The 16,932-nt window shown below is 43.5% G+C and overlaps 1 protein-coding gene across 4 annotated transcripts in view; it reads left to right on the forward strand.

Moving 5' to 3' along the window:
• The window catches only part of ZBTB1 (zinc finger and BTB domain containing 1), a 30,365-nt gene that overhangs the window by 2,214 nt on the left and 11,219 nt on the right, over positions 1 to 16,932 (forward strand). For 2 of the 4 annotated variants that reach the window (XM_032344468.1, XM_032344465.1), the window contains exon 1: positions 79 to 811. The exons of 1 other annotated variant lie outside the window; for it this stretch is intronic. The gene's annotated coding sequence lies outside the window, so the exon portion shown is untranslated. Of the gene's footprint in view, positions 1 to 78; positions 812 to 3,206; positions 3,474 to 16,932 lie in introns of those variants that run through there. One more of the 4 variants, XM_032344466.1, reaches the window with a different exon arrangement.

Raw genomic sequence — 16,932 nt, forward strand, 5'->3', positions numbered from 1 at the left:
GGGCCAAGGAGGCTGAGCCGCTGGAGCCTGGGAGGGGAGGCGGGCTGGGTGGGGTGGGGCATGGCGGGGGAAGTGACTCAAGGCCAGAGGCGGACAGGCCTATGGCAGGCAGAGTGGGGGGAGCGCGGGGAATGGGCGACCCCGGACCGCCTGGCGGCGCACGGGACGGGGCGAGGGTGCTGGCGCCCCCACAACGTCAGGGACGAACTGAGAGGGAAGGCTCGGCTGCCGAGCCCTCCGGGGCAGGGGTCTGACATCTGGACGGAGTGGGAAAACAGCATCCTGCCCTTGGGGAGTCGGGAGGAGCCCAGTCCCATCCAGCTGTGCAAACAGGAGGAGGAGGAGGTCCCAAGCCTACCCTTGGGAGAGGGGCGAGAGGGGTGGTAAAGCCGCCGCCGCGCCGGCCCCCGCGGTGCGGGTTGCGCCAGCCTCCCCGGAGCCCGACGCAGAAACTTGTTGCAAACAAACAGGCGACCGCGGGTGCCCCTAGCAGCCAGCGGCGGAGTGGGTGGGCGGGCGAGAGGGAGGGGAAGGCTGGCGGACGCCGCAGCGAACTGGTGGGCAGACCCGGAGTCGCCGCGTAAGCGGGGCCGGCTCAGTGCGGTGCGGCAGGCGCGGCTGTGCGGCAGCGGAAGTCCTTTGTTGCAGCACAGTCCCTGGCAGAGCCAGAGCCTCTCCGCGCAGCCCAGCCCGAACGCCGCGCGCCGCCGCCACTGCAGCTCGCGGCCCCTTCACCTCCGCCCGCCTTTCCCGCGGCTGATTTGCCTTAAACTCCCTAAAACCTCCGCAGCCCCGGTTCCTGCTGCGGCCGGTGAGTATCTGCCAGTTGTGGGGCTATTTGCGCAACTTTGGCCCGGGCGGGAGGACGCGGGCCGCGGGCCTGGCGGAGTGCGGGGCCGGAGCGGTGCCGACCCGTGCGGGGATCCAGGGCGCGGAGGACGCGCCGCGAGGACCCGGCGACGGGCGGCTGCCGGGCCGCCTGCTCGATCCCGCCGTTCGCCGGCGCGCCTCGTCCGGGACGTGCGGCCTCCCTGGGTCGGAGGCGAAGCCCCGGCGGAGACTAGTTCTCAAATTAGTTACCTTCTTTTCCCTTTCTTTCTCTGTCTTTATTTTTTTGGGGTGGGGGGGGAGGGGAGGGGAGGTGTAGACGGGAGGCGGGAGGACCCGGTTGATTGACGTGCCCAGAGCCCGCTTCTCTCAACTTACAGCTGCGGCTCCTCGGCGGGTGGGAGGGGAAGTGTCCCGGAGCCCGAGGCCGCAGACTTGGGCGCGCTCCGAGGGAGGAGGCGTAAGAGCCGTGCAAATTCTTGCCACGCTCTTTTCACCCCCTCTTGCCGGCACACACGCTTTTTGTTCAGTAAAAAGTAGTGGGTCTCGGGTTTGGGAATTTTCGGTGGAAAAGATGTGTTTCCTGGGAAAAAAGTGCTTTCGATTCCAGTGGTGGGCGCTTGCTAGAAGTTCTGTTAGTGTTCGGCAAATGCGTTGGGCGTAGATCGGGAATCATAACCGCTAAAACTTGGAGGCTTGGGTCTGAGCTCAGCCACCTTCCCAGCCTTAGGTAAATTAATCAACGAACGCGTCTGTAGGATCTGAAAGGTTAACATGACCTTCTCCAAATTGGGAACGTCGGGGAGATGTCGATGAAAGTCCTTGATGTTTCCTGGGGACAGCAGGGCATTTTGTATGTGTGTAATAATAACTCCAGTCGAGCTTAAACGTGGTAGGTTACGCGCAGATTCTCTGTTGGCCTGAGTGTAGTTCCGTACCGTATGTCTCGCTGTCTCACGACAGGAACGATTTTCTCGAACCCGAGGAGTGGTTCCAGGCTTTTTGAGGAGACTTCTTAGAATCAGTTTCATGGTTCGAGGTTCAAGGCACTTTGGAGCAGAAATGGTGAAGGATGCAGTTCTCATGTTAACTTCAAAGCAATCACTACCTTCTCCTTTGACAGGAAGAAATTTGAGTCTGTGAAATTTTGTCAGTGCATATGGATATGATGGGGAGAATTGGGATACTAAAAGATGAAGCCTGAATGATGGCTGGCCGTCACAACCTCAAAACTTTATTTTTGATTCACTTGCTGACTCTTTGATGAAGTATCAGTAATAACTGAATGGGTTTGGGCGCTGGATGGGGGCTTCCTCATCTTAGAGAAAATTGAAACCTGGTGGATGGGAAACTATTTTCAAAGATCAATAAAGACCGTCTGCAGTAGAACTTTTTTCTTTAATATCTTAACATTCGTTTTAAGAGATTTCTCCATCGTGACCAAATTTTCACTGTGTAGAATAACTCAGGTTGAGTCGCCTTTCCAGAAGCCTTTCTATTCTTCCCATTACAGTGGGATGGCCTACTTTGGAGGTGGTTTGTGGGGGAGTCCTGGTGCCTCATTGTCAGAGAAAAAAGAGACCATATTTAACCAGGACCTTAGCGGGGCATGGAGTGCAGTCTCAGTCACTTGCTCTTGACCTTGTGTTTTGATTTCATGTTAACAGTGCTAAATTTTTTTTTAATATTTTATTTATTTATTTGACAGATCACAAGTAGGCAGAGTGACAGGCAGAGACAGAGAGAGGGGGAAGCAGGCTCCCCACTGAGCAGAGAGCCTGATGCGGGGCTCGATCCCAGAACCCTGGGATCATGACCTGAGTGGCTTTACCCCACTGGGCCACCCAGGCACCGGAACAGTTCTAAATTTTGTACTGTTTCCTTTCCTTATTCTCTTTCGCCAGTCTCTGAGGAAGATAAGTTCATGGAGCTTTTTAAGAGTGTCTCTGTGTTCTTTTTAGCACCATTTCCTATCCTAATGTGCGGGAGAAAAGAAGTGTCTGCTTTCCGGGCCTCTCTTCTTCCAGTCAGGAAAGTGCTAATAAGCCTTAGCTATTAACCTTCTGGCCCAAAGGGAAGACAACCATTTGGGATACAAAGGCAGAAAAGTTTCCATAGATTTTTATTGTTAAGCTGTAATCTGTTGTCTTCCCAAAAAATTAAATTGTATTTGAAAAACACCTGCTTGAGAGGTCACTTTGGTCTCTACAGGATGTTTTCTCCTGATATTTTTTTCCTTGTGCTAGTATATTTTATCCTGAAATATTAACATTGTTAGTCTTATATGCTTTTATGTTAACCAAATTAAGTGATTCATGTATATTGTTTTTTTCCTCAAAATGGAAATACAAAATCCATGTTTTTTTGTAAAAATTCAACCTATACTAGAGTACATAAAATACAAAAATGAAAGTCATTCCAGAGATAACTGTTAATAATCAATTCCTTGTTTAAAACGAGGAGAGGCAGCATTCGATCATAACTGTGCTGTTGTATATGCCTCACCCTGCCTAAGGATGGCCTGTGATGATGATTCATGGCCTTATGTTCTCTATTCCCTACTCAGGTTGGTGAGAATTGACTAGGTGGAGAAAAGGAATGTTTTGCCTTGGACTGGTTTAAAATTCTATGATCAAGTAACAGACGTGAGTGTTTAAATATAACAGGGTTGCTATTTTAAGTTTGTCCTTATGAAGTCTACTTCCGTGGTCTCGTTCTCAAACTTTTTCATGCTAATGATGATGTCCATCCAGCCTCTGATGGGTTGATTTATATTGGCCAAACTCATTTTAAAAAACAACAACAACATCAAACCCCCAAAAGCTTCATATTTGTAGAGAGTTTAATAATTTCATGGTCGGGAGGGAAGGAGTGGCTATACTTGCCATGAAAACCACTGCCCAGACATCCCTGTATTGATATGGTGTGAAGGGTTCTCCTTGATCCGTATCTAGAGGTAGCATGCCAAACATCAAGGAAAGAGAATTAGAACGAAGAAGGGGGATTAATGACTGCAGTTTGTAGATGTGGCATGGGAGGACACGGCACATATTTAAGATAGATTTCTAACTATACTTACATCGTGGCTTGTATGGGAACTACAAGAGATCTTAGAATGAGTGTGAAGTGGTTGATGATGTTCTGAAAACGAAGCCCCAAAATAGTACATAGAAGTTTAATCACAACATTATTTGAGTGTTGGGGACATGGTTTTTTTTACACTGCTCTGCTCTGAGTTTAAAATTGTTTTCCCAGTAACGTTGGAAAATGAATTAAATCACCAACCGGATTTTTCATTTCTTATCTACGTGAGCTACACATAATCCTTTTTTCAAGGTAACTAAAGAGCTCCGTCCCCACTTGACATCTTTTAGTGTTAGGGAAGGGCTTGCTCTGATGGGCTGTGGGAGTCAGCAGATGGAAGAGGAGATGGGGCAGGGGCATGGCGTGCCGCCTGCCATGTGGGGCTGTGTGAGAGTGGGTGACTGTGAGGCTCAGGACGTTCCAAAGCGGCACTTCAGTTAATAGTCATTGCCAGGAAGAGTGTTGTCTGGCTTATAAAAGCTGAAACTCAGGGTTCTGAATCAAGACTCCAGAGTTTGAGTCCCATCTTATGCTTGCCAGATGAGCACTGCAGTAACAACCACTAAACTTGTTGCCTTACTCACAAAATGAGGATAATGAAAATACCTATCTCAGTGTCGTGAGAACCAGTTGTTTAATGTATGGGAACTTGCTTTGTAAATTTTTGACCACTACGTAAAAGTTGCCATGATTGAAATAATGCAAAAATTTAAGTGCAGAAATGCAAATAATGCAAAAAATTGAGTGCCTGGCAGGCTGAAGTCAGAGGAGCATGTGACTCTCGATCTCAGGGTTGTGACTTTGAGCCCCTTGGTGGATGTAGAGATTACAAGGAAGGAAGAAATTGGTAAGTAAGATAAAATGCCTATTTCAACATTTATTCATTTAAAATTGATCAAATACCACTTAATGCCAGGCCATTGTTAAAGACTGAGGGACACCTTGATGACTAAGACAATGCCTTGATCTCAGGGAGCTTACAGCAAAGCAGGGGAGCCACATAATTATAATCCATGCCAAGAGTGTGGTAATAGACCTAACATTCAGTTTGGATGATACATTTTTTGGTCACCATATAGTTGTAGGTAGGGGCTGTTTGGAAGCACAGAAGAGGGACATCTGCATTATCCTGGGATGGGTGGGGGTTGGGGGGCTTCCCAAAGAGAGTGAGCTGGACATCGAAAAGGTTCTAAGCAAAGCGAATGGCATAGCGTATATGAAAGCATGGAGGCTTTGCTGTGGTAGGTCCTGGGGATGAAGGGGATCTTAAATCTTAAATAGATTTAAGGCTTAAAAATGGAGTTAAGCTTCTTAGAATGAACACACTTTTTTATGATACTCTTTATTGGTTTCATTTTGTTGACTTTTAATTAGATGAGAGAGTGAAATTTTCAGGGTTTTGGTTGGAATTAAACAAGAAAAAGGTAGCTATAATTGGAAAAAAACACACAAATTAAAAAGCTGTGTGTATCTGCTGAGGGAAGGAGTCTGGGTAGCACTTCCCATTGTCCTAGAGCTGCTTCACCAGCTGCTTCTTTAGAGGCATTTATTGAATGCTTACTGTATTGCACAGAAACAGGCTAACAGCCTTGCCTTCAGGTTGCTCATAATCTAGTGGTGAGACCTATGGACAGACACACAGATACACAGATAACGGTAGTAGCCAGCTCTTATTTAGCATTTTCTCCCTGACAGCCACTGCCTTGTGATAACTCTACACCCTAGGAAGGATCATCATCCCCATTCTCCGGTGAGAGAATTGAGGCACAAATTACTTATGCAGCCTTCTCAAGGTCACATACCTATAAGTGGCAAAGCCAGAATTTGAACACAGGCAGTCTGGTTAGTCTGCGCTTTAACACCTACTTTATGTTACTGTTCTGATGATGAAAATATAGTGTAAATAAGTGCAAAATAAGGAGATGATACAGAGTAATATCAAAACCTAGAATAGTGGGAGAGGGAGGTACTACAGGTTTTCTGGAGGAGGTGATATACTGATTCTTAGGTATGTGGGAGGTTCAGGCAGAAGCACCAATCGGCATGAATAAAAACGGAGATAAGAAGTACATTAAGTAAGGTGGGCTTGAGGGGGGTGCGGTTGGAGTAGAGAGAGCAAGCGGTTTTATGCTGCTTGAACATGAAGTTTGAAGCAAGAAGCAGCCAAACATAAGACTAGATGGGTGGGCACTGTTGGCTTTCTATGCTTTGCTGAGAAGTTCGTACTTTACCCTGAGGATACATGAAGGGAACCATAGAAGGGTTTAAGAAGGAGAATGATATGGTCTGATTTTTGTTATTTTTGTTCTTTATTAATTGTTTGAGGGTGAAGGATGGATTTGAGGAGCCAGTTAAGGAGCCTGTTGTAATAACTCAGGAGTGATGTTAGAGGCCTCAGGAGGGTAGGGAAGGTAGGCATGGAATAGTGGGGCAGATTTGAGAAATACTGGAAAATTGGTGACTATTAAGGGAGGGAGAAGTCCCAGGTGACTCCCAAGTAGCCTGGGTGATTGGTTCATGGCAGTGCCAGCTGAGACAGAGAATTCAGGGGAAGGAGCAGATTTAGGTGGGTCCCAAAGTCACAGAGGCACTTTGGAATAAATAGATCTAAGTTCCACAAAATGAACCCTGAGAATACCAAGAATACCAATGCCACGTGCAAAAAAGTGACTTCCTGGTAAAGCTGCTTCTTGCAGAGAGAAGCCTACTGTTCACATGGTGCCCTCTAGTGGTCAGAAGATGCCGTGTTGCCTCTAAGATGAACAGATCAAAATGTAGAGACTGCCTGGATTAAATACTTCTCTACTTTTTTTCTTTAAAATTTATTTGTTTATGTATGTATGTATGTATGTATTTAAGAGAGCGCTTGTGTGTGAGCATGAGTGGATAAAGGGGCAGAGGGAGAGAATCCTGCAGTGGAATCCTGAGCAAAGAGCCTGATGCAGGGCACAGTCCCAGGAGCCTGAGATCATGACCCAAGTGAAACCAAGCGTCCAGTTCTTAATCAGTTGAGCCACCCACATGCTCTTCTCTTCTCCTGGAGGGAGAGAGAAATATTCCAGAAGCCACTGTGTTCCCTTTGCTTTTCTCTATGCATAAATTTATTTCCTAGACCTAGCAGCTTACCTGTAGTAACACCGCACTTACTCAGAAGTCACTCAGTTGGCAACCTCAGCTTATCCAGTCCCCTGGCCAGCAGCAAGGCTAAAGCAGATCATTGCCTATTAGCAATTAAAATAGATGAAACCAAGTGCAGGAATTAAAGTCTTATCTTACAGATTACTTCCCTAGGTCCTCTCTGAAAATTATATAAATTCAGCTTCAGTGAGTTTTTGTCTAATTTCATAACCCATAACAGATTGAAATAGTAGGCAGCGGGAGATCAGCATCCCTTTCAGAAGTGATCGCTGTTGGCTTGACGAGCAAGGAGGCATAAAAATAGTAACCAGCCAACAAACCACAATCTCCCAAAGTACAGCAGTCTCGGGCCATTTTGTGTAGGTGCAAACAGCCCTTGGCAATTTGAATAGCTCTTGTATTTCAGCAAAACACAATGCAGAGGAGAAAGCAGACAGCCAGTTGGTTCTGTACTCGGGGACCAGGATTGAGGAGCCAAGGGCCTTTGCCGTCAGCCACTAAAACTGAAGTGACCTTTTCATGTCTCTGAACCTCTTAGGGCCTCATTTTGTTTTCTCATCTATAAAGAATCAGGTTGAAATTGATCATTATAAATACCATGAACTGTGTTCACAATGATGACATTAATACTTAAGGAAAATTGTATTATGCTTGATTAAAAAGACAAGAAGAAATTGTCCTCTCTAATTTATATGAGAACCCTGGAGGAATAGGATTATTGTTATTGATGAGAAAAGCAGGTTTAGAGAGGTAAAGATGTTTCCTCATAGCTAAATAAGTGTTAAAGTTTGTATCCAGATCTATTGGTGCCTACTTTCTGGGCTCGCTCTTTCTTTCTTTCTTTCTTTCTTTTTTTTTAAGATTTTATTTATTTGACAGAGAGAGATCACAAGTAGGCAGAGAGAGGAGGAAGCAGGCTCCCTGCTGAGCAGAGAGCCCGATGTGGGACTTGATCCCAGGACCCTGAGATCAGGACAGAGCTGAAGGCAGAGGCTTAACCCATTGAGCCACCCAGGTGCCCTTTCCTGGGCTCTTTTTAAGACTTCATTTGAACAAGCATGTGTCAGGGGCCAGCTGTGTGGGCAGTGTGTGCTAGGCAAAGGCACAGAGGCCATTAAGCCACATCCTTATACCTGGAGGTCAGTGAGGTAGGCATTACTGTATGGTACCTCTGTTAGTACAAATGATAAAAGTCACCCTGTAGCACTGGTAGGACTGATGTAAAGCTACATTAGGGTTTTAAAAGATTTTAGGGTGTGAACATAGAACTGACTCACCATTTATAGCATTGTTTCTATGGGAATATGTGTTTCAAGTTCCAAATAACTAACTTAAAAATAAAGTTTTGGAACATAACCCAATTATAATTTCAGAACTTCCTGTGCTAAGTACTGAATTTGCAGTCTAATAACCAGCCAGAATGCCTGTTCTAAAAAGTGAAAAAATTTTTAACCTTGTGTCTGTCATTTAAGTGCCTTGAAGGGAAACTTATTATCTTTAGAAGTACCTACAAAACTGGTTCTTCTTGAAAATTTCAAAGAGAAAACCTAAGGAACTTAATTAAGCTTAGACATTGGACCATATACTTTAGAAAATGGAATTCTAGGAAAGAATTTCGCCAGCGTGACCTTATTTTTATAGGTGACAAAAATCACTGTTGCCATATTGTCAGGCTCAAGAGTCATATTGCTTGTGTTCTAATCCCACCAAGTCTTCTGTGGCCTTCCAGAAGTTATATAACATTGCATACAATGCACATTATACACACACACACACACACACACACACACACACACACCTGCTTAGACTGGAGTCTGACCATTGATATTAAGGCTTAACAAATGCTGGCTATTCCCATTATTGTTATATGATGATTTTCATTTACTCTACCTTTATAACCTCCATTTACCAGTCCAGTAAAGCATATCTGCTTTCCCTCCCATTACATTTTCATACTTTTGTTTATGCTGCTGTGTACCCCTCTCCCAATTCTTTATACCTACACACTTATGCAGATACCTGAAATGCCTTTCCCCTTGCCCTCTGTTTTTCTCTATCCTATTCATTCATTAAGGCTTCACGCAAATCCTACATCCTTCCTAAAGCCTACTGTTCTAGTACAGTCATGATTTTTTCTTTTCCCTCTCTTGCTGAACTTTATTCGCTATACTTAATTATTCTCAAATCGTTTCTTGGTTCAGAATTTAATCTCTCATGTGGTATTAGCTCTGTGTTTACCATCCTTCTCCACCCTCTACCACAGTGCTTTATGCAGTGTTAGGAATGTTGTAGGTGTTTGACACATTCTGATACTCTGATTTATTAACATAAGAAAATCCTTTCATTTCACTTCAGGCAGGCTTTTTATTTTTTTTTTTTATTTTATTTTTTATTTTTTATTTTTTTTTAAAAGATTTTATTTATTTGACAGAGAGATCACAAGTAGGCAGAGAAGCAGGCAGAGAGAGAGAGAGGAGGAAGCAGGCTCCCTGCTGAGCAGAGAGCCCGATGCGGGACTCGATCCCAGGACCCCGAGATCATGACCTGAGCCGAAGGCAGCGGCTTAACCCACTGAGCCACCCAGGCGCCCCAGGCAGGCTTTTTAAAAGGATAGTCTGTAACATTCACATTAAATCCATATACATATATCCAATCATATAAGACACAAATAGGTATGAGAAAATCACTGTACATATACCTAAATGACCTTGGAGATCCAGAGGTAATTGTTAGTAGTTCAGAGATTGGGGCACTGAATTGAGAGTCTAATGCTAGGCTCTGCTGGAGATTCTCACCGAGGCTATGCAAATTGTCCCCAGGGGAGCTTCCTTGGTCTATGGCACACATTGAAAAGAGATTATTTGCTTTACAGAAGGAGTCACTCCAAAATTGTAACTGTAAGTAACTTCTTCATTCAGTTTATATGCTCGTTTATAGGCCCTTCAGTTATCATTTGACTAAGGCAGAGGCAAAAGAAAAGAAAGTTTCAGCAAACCTGTTTTTGCCAATTTAAGAGATTTATAGTGATGAAGGAAAAGTATTTCTGATACCTTACTGTGTTGGTGAGAAATTTACTGAAATAGCTTACATGCTGTAATTTAGGGACCACGTCTACTGGATAAGACTGGAGGCACCCATACTGAGAAAACAGCATTAGAGGTAAGAGTTCAGATGTGAGTAGTGGCTTGTGCCAGTAAACCCTGTTGTGAGGACGACTGCCCAGTCCCTGCTGTGTGTTCTTTGCAGGAAGGCACATTACAGAGTCCCAAGTGGTTGGTATCCACCTGGGTGGTCAGAATTCCATCCTGTAATCCTAGTACCTACTTTACCACACTTAACTACCCCCTTGAACACAATTTAACAGTCTTAGATCTTTGCCCCCTCTATGAAATAAGAATGTTGGACCAGATCAGATCTCTCTAAACATCTGTGGGTATCTAAATTAATATACTGAATGTGCTTGGCAGCTGCCTTTGAATGAGATGAAGCTTTCAAACTAAAAATTTAAAAATTCAGTGTAAAATGTTTTGCATCACCTAACTCCTTTCTCTTCTGGGAGAACTGCATGCATACAGATACCCTTCTGGCCTTAGAACCCTGGCTTTGGATCACATTTGAGGTCCTGCTCTCCTGAAGTACTTGACTTCTAGCTGTAATAAACTTATTTCACCAGTGATACAGCTAGTAACACAAAAGCAGTCACAGATTTCAGTTATAAAGACAAGAACAACTACATCCTTGTGTACTGTTGGTGGGAATGCAAGCTGATGCCGCCACTGTGGGAAGCAGTATGGAGGTTCCTCAAAAAGTTAAAAATAGAGCTACCCTGTACCGGCAGTTGTACTTCTTGGTGTTTACTCAATGAATACAGAAACACTAATTCAAAGAGAAATATGTAATCCTGTGATTATAGCAGCATTACTTATGATAGCCAAGATGTGGAGGCAGCCCAAGTGTCCATCGACTGATAAAGGGATAAAGAGGATGCAGGATCAGGGCACTTGGGTGGCTCAGTGGGTTAAAGCCTCTGCTTTCAGCTCAGGTCATGATCCCAGGGTCCTGGGATCAAGCCCTGCATCAGGCTCTCTGCTCCGCAGTGAGCCTGCTTCCTCCTCTCTCTGCCTACTTGTGACCTTTGTCTGTCAAATAAATAAATAAAATCTTTAAAAAAAAAAAAAAGAGGATGCAGGATACGGTATATATACACACAATGGAATATTATTCAACCATGAAAAAGAATGGAATCTGGCCACGTGCAGTGACATGGATGGAGCTAGAGAGCATATTCTAAGTGAAATAAATCAGAAAAGCAAATGCTAGAAGATTTTATTCATATGTGGAATTTGAGATAACAAAACAAGTGAACAAAGGGAGAAAAAGAGAGGCAAACCAAGAAACAAGACTCTCAACGCTAGGGAAAAAACTGATGGGTTACCCGACAGGTCATTGTGGGGAATGGGTTAAATAGGGAATGGGGATTAAGGAGGGAACCTTTATGAGCACTGGGTGTTGTGTGTAGGTATTGAATCACTAAATTGCACACCTGAAATTAGTATAACACTGGATATTAACTTGTATATACTAGTATAACACTGGATATTACTGGAATTAAAAACAGGAGCTAAAATATAAGCAGTACTTAAAACATTTGCAAGCTTTACTGTAAGATAAAATTAAGGTTTTTTTGGTAGAACTGTTTAAGAATATCAAAAAATTGAAAGGAGAAAACTTTTGGAATTTGAGTGAAATTGGTTTTTTTGTTTGTTTCTTTCTTTAAGAGTTTATTTATTTATTTGACAGAGAGAGAGAGATCACAAGCAGGCAGAGAGGCAGGCAGAGAGGGGAAGGAAGCAGGCTTCCCACTGAGCTGAGAGCCGGATGCGGGCTGGATCCCAGGACCCTGGGATCATGACCTGAGCCAAAGGCAGAGGCTTAACCCACTGAGTGAGTCACCCAGGCACCCAGAGTGAAATTGTTTGTTTGTTTGTTTTAAAGTTTTTATTTATCGGGGGGGGGGGTGGAGAGCGAGCACAGGCAGACAGAATGGCAGGCAGAGGCAGAGGGAGAAGCAGGCTCCCTGCTGAGCAAGGAGCCCCATGTGGGACTTGATCCCAAGACACTGGGATCATGACCTGAGCTGAAGGCAGCTGCTTAACCAACTGAGCCACCCAGGCGTCCCAGTGAAATTGTTTTTAATAAGTGAATGAATATTTAAAATTTTAATGCAAAAATTATTCTCAAGGGATAACAAGCTAAAAGTCTCATAGGAATTCAGATCCCTCACCCCTGGTTCTGTGCCCTGCTTCCTTTCTTTTTTTCTTTTCTGTGTTTTGGGGGTTTGTTTTGTTTTGTATTATTAGGCCCTCTCCAAGTTTTTCTGAGTGAGGTATAACAAGAACAAAGTTGTTGGGACTACTGGGTTTAGGACTGCTACTAAAAGTTATTCCACCTTGAGGCGCCTGGGTGGCTCATCGAGCCCCGCATCAGGCTGTTCTGCAGGGAGCCTGCTTCCTCTCTCCCTCCCTCTCTCTCTGCCTGCCTCTCCACCTACTTGTGATCTCTCTCTCTCTGTCAAATAAGTAAATAAATAAAAATCTAAAAAAAAAAAAATAGTTATTTCACCTTTTAAAGTCCGGTTTACTGGAACATGGATGTTTGCACAATGCCACTGGGGACAACACTACAGTTCCAGGGCAGCCTAGAAGCTGTAGAAGTAGTGTTAGCAGAATTTTGTTCCACCCCAAGCCCTGAGAGGAAGGCAGGGATGGAGAGAGATGGCTGAAGACAGTGGGATTCACACCCGTGCCTTTCTGACCCGGAGCCCTTGGTTCTTGTCACCAGAGCGTGATGCCTTCTTCCACAAAGGAGGCACTTCACCAAATCCGTACATGTTGAGTGAAGTCACTAATGCGGAATAAGTCAAGACTCCCCTCAGGGGTGTGTCCTCAAGGTGGCAGAATGCTCAGTGCTCGTGGCTGTTGCCAGTCCTTGGTACTTCATGCAGTGTCTGGCGCCTGAAGTGCTCCGTGCATGTTTGTTGCAAGGAAAATGCCCTTGGTGCTCTTGTGTTCGTGTTTTATGTTAACACAGATTGTCTTTTTACCAACGGAACTGAACCATGGTTCCAGGGGTAGCGGTGCCTGTCGTGGTAGCGGTGCCTGTCGTGGTGGTGGTGTATGTCTTTGCACCAGGCTTGGTGGCTGGCCATAAAACTGCTTTGCATTTAGCTTAGAATAGAAGAGTTCTTGGAACTTTTAAGCTCTTTATATCATTATTTTAAGCACAGGAGATTTAAAACCTGAAAGTCTTTATGTATTAACTGCTGGCTTTCTTCTGCAGGACTCCTCCATTTGGAAGGAAATTTTAAGGTTATCTAATCAAGCATAGCTCCTGATGCTTGAATAAGCAACTTCCAGTCTGACTTCCATTAGTTATCACATGTCAGGAAATATAGTTTTACACGTTGCTTCTATGACTCCTCATGTTTGATAGGGTATTTGACCTTTTATTATTCCCACTGTGACAATTCAGGAAACTTGAGGTCTGTGAAGATAAATAAGGTGGCAAAGGCAGATTGAAACTTAGGACTCTCAGATCCAAAGCCTGTGTTCTTTTTTTTTTTTTTTAGATTTTTAATTTTTATTTATTTGTTTGACAGAGAGAGACAGTGAAAGAGGGAGCATAAGCAAAGGGAGTGGGAGAGGGAGAAGGCTGCTGGGCAGGGAGCCCGATGCAGGGATCGATCCCAGAACCCTGGAATCATGACCTGAGCCAAAGGCAGACACTTAACGACTGAGGCACCCAGGTGCCCCCAAAGCCTGTGTTCTTTTCCTTCTATCATACTGTCCTCAACAACTTTTCATCCATCTTCCATGCAGGGCATCCACTGTTCTCCAAAAGAGTTTGTTTCATTTTTTAACAACTCTTACTACTAAAAATTGTTTTGAGATGTCTATCCTTCTGCCTCTTTCTCTTTATTACTCAAAGTTCTCTCTGAGTCCCACAAAATGACTATAGACTTAGAAATCTCCTCTTAAATAAAATGGGCTTGGGGGTGCCTGGGTGGCTTGGCTCAGTGGGTTAAAGCCTCCACCTTCTTCTCAGGGCATGATCTCAGGGTCCTGGGAACGAGCCCTGCGTTGGGCTCTCTGCTCAGCGGGGAGCCTGCTTCCCCTCCTCTCTCTCTGCCTGCCTCTCTGACTACTTGTGATTTCTGTCAAATAAATAAATAAATAAATCTTTAAAAAAAAAAATGGGCTTGGGGTCAGCATTTGTGTGTGTGTGTGTGTGTGTGTGTGTGTGTTTTCATTTTATTGTTGTTTGGATTCGTTTTACATAATTTTTAAAGACCACATGACCGTGAATTTTAGGTAGTGGATTTACCTTGGTAAAGGTTGATTTACCTTGGTTCACTTACAACTCCCTTATTACCAGGCATTTCAGATTATTGATGAATATCTTTGTGCATATATTGCCTTTTGTCTCTAGGTACATACCTAGCATTAAGTACAGAAACCTGATTTATAGAAGCTTGAAAAGGTTGAAAGATTGTACCTATGTGACATGTTTGCCCTGCCTTACAAAAGTGGTTAATAATCGTTGCAATTTTAAGAAGACAGTAGGTTTCATTATAGGCTACCTTCCTTTCACTAGAGGTACATCCCTGGCTATGCAACTTTCTGTCATTAGATAGGAAGAACAGGAAGAAGGAGGTAGGATAGGTCCTTAGGTAGTGGGGAGAAGGGATATGTGATCCACATATAGTCTGTGGCGAACAGATAAAAAGCACGTGGAAATAAGCGTAGATACCTCTTAATTACCACCGTAGGGATTCAAGGGTTTGGGGACTGAAGACTGAACATTTTATTTCTCTGAACAGCTTGTTAAATGTTCTTTTTATGCTCAGATTGTGTAGGAACTTACTTTTAACTAGAAGATAGATTCTGAAGTTTTATATATACAGATTAAAAATTGAGGCTAAAATTGGATCTTATTTTAGTTTTACAATATAATGGATAGGGCTTCTAATGCTTTTAATGTTTTTCTCTCCCTCTTTTCCCAAAGTCAACTCACTACATTAATAATATTTATAGTGTCTACCATATGTTCAGTGAAGAAAACTAGTTGCAGAAAGGTATATATAAAATGATACCATTTAGGGGAAGCCTGCCTGTCTCAGTTGGTTAAGCATCTGCTTTCTGCTCCAGTCATGATCCCAGGGTCCTGTGATCTAGCCCAACATTGGGCTCCCTGCTCTCTGGGGAGCCTCCTTCTCCCTTTCCCTCTGCCTGTAGCTCCCCTTGCTTGTGCTCTCTCTTTCTCTCAAATGAATAAAATCTTTTTTTTAAAAAAATCATACAGCAAGAACAAAGACTATGTGCCTAGGCTTCCATTTGCTCTTGCTGTATGATTTTGATATTGAGTAGATACTCAATATCTATTGACTCTGTATAGATACATATAAACAGAACTGAAGATACACAATCCAGAGTGTTTGGAAAGGTTACCTCTGGGAAGAGGTATGTGACCTAAGTGTGTTTTTATTCTATTTACTTTATATATTTGAATTTTTTGCACATGTTACTTTGTATACTCTTTTTTGGTAATTAAAAAAATGAGGAAAAATTTACCTTTTGAGGATAGACACCTCTTTCCCTAACGGATCCATTGCTTTGTTATTCCCTAAAGTACATGCCCAGCAATATAAGACATATTCTGACTCTACAGACTGATTGCTTCTCCAGTAATCAAGGGAAGAGCATTGATCAAACCTATTTACTTGTTGCCATTTCCATATAATATAAGCATTTTATTTTATTTATTTTTTATTTAAGGTTTTTAAAATTTGTTTGACAGAGAGAGCGCACAAGTAGGCAGAGAGGCAGGCAGAGAGAGAGGGGGGAAGCAGGCTCCCTGCTGAGCAGAGAGCCCAATACAGGGCTCGATCCCAGGACCCCGGGATCATGACCTGAGCTTAACCCACTGAGCCACCCCGGCACCCCAATATAATAAGCATCTTAAATGGAATTTTTCTATGGAAATTTTCAAACATACAAAAATAGAATTAACTATACCTGTCTCCCAGACTCAGTAATTATCAGCACATGGCCAATCTTGTATCATCTGTAGCCCCCACACCCACCTCACTAGGTTATTTTCTAGTGTATTTTAGATTATATAATTTCATCTATCAATATGTCAGTATGTATAACTAAAAGATAGGGACTCTTAAAATACACTCATCACCCTTAAAAAATGAGCGATACTGGGGCGCCTGGGTGGCTCAGTGGGTTAAAGCCTCTGCCTTCGGCTCAGGTCATGATCGATCTCAGGGTCCTGGGATCAGCTGCATCTGACTCCCTGCTCAGTGGGGAGCCTGCTTCCCCCTTTCTCTCTTCCTGCCTCTGCCTACTTGTGATCTCTGTCTGTCAAATAAATAAATAATCTTTTTTAAAAAATGAACAATAGTTCCTTAGTAGCAATTTTGTGAGACTTTAATATTCTGCAGTTATGTACTTTTCTTTTAAGTTGCTATTTTATTTACTTTCACTGTTTGGATCTTTCAGATACTTTTAAACTTTTTCCTTTCACATTTAGCATACATTTTCCCCCATAGAGTTGTGATGAAACCAAAATGATGGTTTTTGCTTTGGATGCTTTAGCTTCTATTTCTTAAAACCAAAATGAGAAGCTTGACTAAATGGCTGGGTTACCGTCCTCTTCACGTCTGAAAGATGATTTGGATGTCTGTAACTGAGTTCTGCTACATTAGAATGAAGAGCTATTTATATATCCCTTTATTGTGATAGCCAAATCGCCCAAGTCCCAATGTGCGATCAAAGCGACCCTCCTTTTCAGGTCCTTTTCTAAAGTTACCTTGTC

This window comes from Mustela erminea, chromosome 5 (assembly GCF_009829155.1).
Source record: "Mustela erminea isolate mMusErm1 chromosome 5, mMusErm1.Pri, whole genome shotgun sequence".
Classification (NCBI taxonomy): Eukaryota; Metazoa; Chordata; class Mammalia; order Carnivora; family Mustelidae; genus Mustela; species Mustela erminea.